The sequence below is a fragment of the Molossus molossus genome, unplaced genomic scaffold (assembly GCF_014108415.1).
Source record: "Molossus molossus isolate mMolMol1 unplaced genomic scaffold, mMolMol1.p scaffold_m16_p_4, whole genome shotgun sequence".
NCBI classification, from domain to species: domain Eukaryota; kingdom Metazoa; phylum Chordata; class Mammalia; order Chiroptera; family Molossidae; genus Molossus; species Molossus molossus.
The window spans coordinates 1,374,520-1,377,267 of NW_023425377.1; positions in this window are offsets into that span (position 1 = coordinate 1,374,520).

Below are 2,748 nucleotides of genomic sequence, written 5' to 3' on the forward strand. Positions count from 1 at the left end.
CGGCCGCCTCCGGCACGCGGCCGCGGGGGTCCTCGCTGGCCCCGGCGCCGGGTTCAGGGGCCCGCCGACCCCAGCCTGGCCGCCCGCATCGCCCGCGCGCTCCTGGGCCCGGCCCGGCCCGGCTCGGCCCGGCTCGGCCCGGCTCGGCTGCGCTCGTCTGCGCTCGGCTCCGCTCGGCCGCCCGTGCCCGCCGCCTCTTTGTTCGCGGCCGCCGCCGCCTCCGCGCGCCCCGCCCGCCGCCGCAGGCCCGCCCCCGGCCCGCCATTGGCTCGCCACCGGCCGGCCCCGCCCACCCGCCGCTCTGCGACTCCGCCCCCGCGTCGCCATTGGCGCGTTTCTCTGGGCCCCGCCCACCAGGGGCTCCGCCCCCAGCCGAGGGGCTCCTGGCAGGGAAGGCCCGAGGACCAGCGCCCTCTCCCCACCCGCAAATGGGAATGGGGCCGGGAAGCTGGCTACCCTTCACCCCGGGCGGTCACTCTCGGTTCGACCATTCATTGCAAGTTCATTGAGCTTCTGCGGGGGTTGGGCTGGCCGAGGCGCTCAGCAAGGGACCCAGTGGCCTGTCCGGAAAATATGTGTGATCTGCATTCAGAGCCTGGCTTGATGACCTGGAGCTGTGTGATCTTGGGCTAGTGACTTAACCTCTCTGTGCACCAATGTCCTCGTCTGCAAAAGGGAAGAACAATGAGTGTTAAGTGCTCCCAGCATCAAAGTGTGACCCACTACGATGGAAGGGGACCTGAGGGTAGATTGAACCCCCTACCTGGTCTTCCCTTTGGGAAAGGTTTTGTTTTGGGTCTAGACTTAAGAGAAAGCCTGGCATCCTCGAACCTGGAAACTCAGGCAACTGCCAGGGAGCACCCAGCACAGACTGTGGAACTACACAACCAACACTTCTTATTGGGGTGTCTCTGTGCCTATTAAAGTGGAGATGGGAACCCTGAGAACAGAGGAGACTGGAGATGCTGTAGGTGCTTGGCCCTGGTGGACCCCTCTCTCTGCACGCAGGGTCAGTAGGTGTGTCGTTTTGGCTCTGGCTCCTCAGCACCCTGGGTCATTACTTCTGGACCTGAGTTCTGAGAAACAGGTTTCCACTGCTGAGCGCTGCTACCCCTGCTCCAGCTCAGCCGGCTCTGTAGGCAGACGGGCCCTCCTGGCAGGCTGGGCCGGGCTCCTGCAGGCGGGGGCAGCTCTGGGCAGTGCTGCTCAGGAAGCCTGTCCATCTGCTCATCCGACTGCCCTGTCTCACCTGTTTTCCTGGGATAAGGCGGCAGGCACGGGAGGGGTGGGGCGAGAGGTCTTAGCAAAGCCGTGGTTTCCACTCTCAGGGTAATTTACAGACAACACCCGGTTGGGGAATAACGGCCCGGCCCGCGGAGGGAGGTCACACTTGCCATCCCTAAAGGACACAGTCCTGGCTCCTGTTATCAACAGCAGATCACACGGCCACGGACCAGGCTTTGCCCCAGCACTAGTGTAGCAGGCCCACTAAGGCCCCATATGGGAAGTACAGGGCCATGAGCTCCGCTCCAGGTGTACAGAGAGGCCTTACAAAACTGTGCATTTTCCTCTGATAAGGCCAGAAAGCCTGACCCAAACATTACAGGAAATGAGAACTCAGTATAATAGATTGGGTTGTGTCCCTCCAAAAGACCTGTCCAGCTCCTATGTCCTCGGCCTATGACTGTGGTCCCACCTGGAAATGGGGTCACTGCAGACGCGATCGAGTTAAGAGGAGGTCATACTCGATTACCGAGAGCCCAGGACAATGGCGGTGTCCGTATCACAAGAGAGATTTGGTCGTGCTGGTGCGGGGAGAGAGACGTGGGGAGAACACTGAATAAAGATGGAGGCGGAGATGGGGGACGCGAGCCCTGAGGAATGCCCGAGCCACCAGAAGCTGGGAGAGGCCTGGAGCACCCCCGCCTCTCAGCCTCAGAAGGAACCAGCCTCGACGGCACTGTGACCTCAGCCTCGGCCCCCAGAACAGACACAGTAAGTGCTGTGGTTTAAGCAGCCGGTGTGAGGTCCGTGGTTACAGAATCCTTAGGGCTTCGGTCGGTGAAGCCTTTCCCGAGGGGTCCATGAGGAAGAATGACGAGGGGGGGAAGTGGAGAAGAGGAGGGGGCCCGTATGTACGGTTCTGGAGGACCACTGCCAGGGGACCCTGAGCCCCGAACCTGCTGCTGCTTGGGGCCCGGGTGCTGGCGAGAAAGTCACCATGGGACTGAAAAGCCCCCAGGAACATGCTTTGCTGGGAGGGTCGGGGCTCTGGAGTCGGACACTTGGAACGGTGTGAGCTCAGGGAGGCATCTCTACAAATCCTGTGCCTGAACTGCAAAGTGGGGTTCAGGGACCCCAGGAGAGCGAGGATGAGAGAGAATGCCAGATATGGGGAGCAGGGCATGAGGAGAACCGGCCCCCTCCTTTTGCCTGGCGTCATTAGCCTCTGGTTGTGGCTGGAGGCTGGCCTTGGCCCACTCCCCAGACGGAGCAGCTGAGGCCCAGGTCCCACCACTGCCAGGGAGGCCTGAGAGCACCACCCATTTAGGGGACCAGATTCCAGCCTCGAGCTGTCGGCCGCAGAGAAGATGTCCTGAAATAGGGTAGCAGTGGCCCAAGAAGTCAGAGATGACTCGGTCGGCACTGCTGGCCCCTGACGGGCATAAGGGAGAAGCCTTCGATGACTCAGGGGTGACTCAGGAGGAAGGAGCTGACAGGGAAACCGCCGGCTCTCCCCAGCGAAGG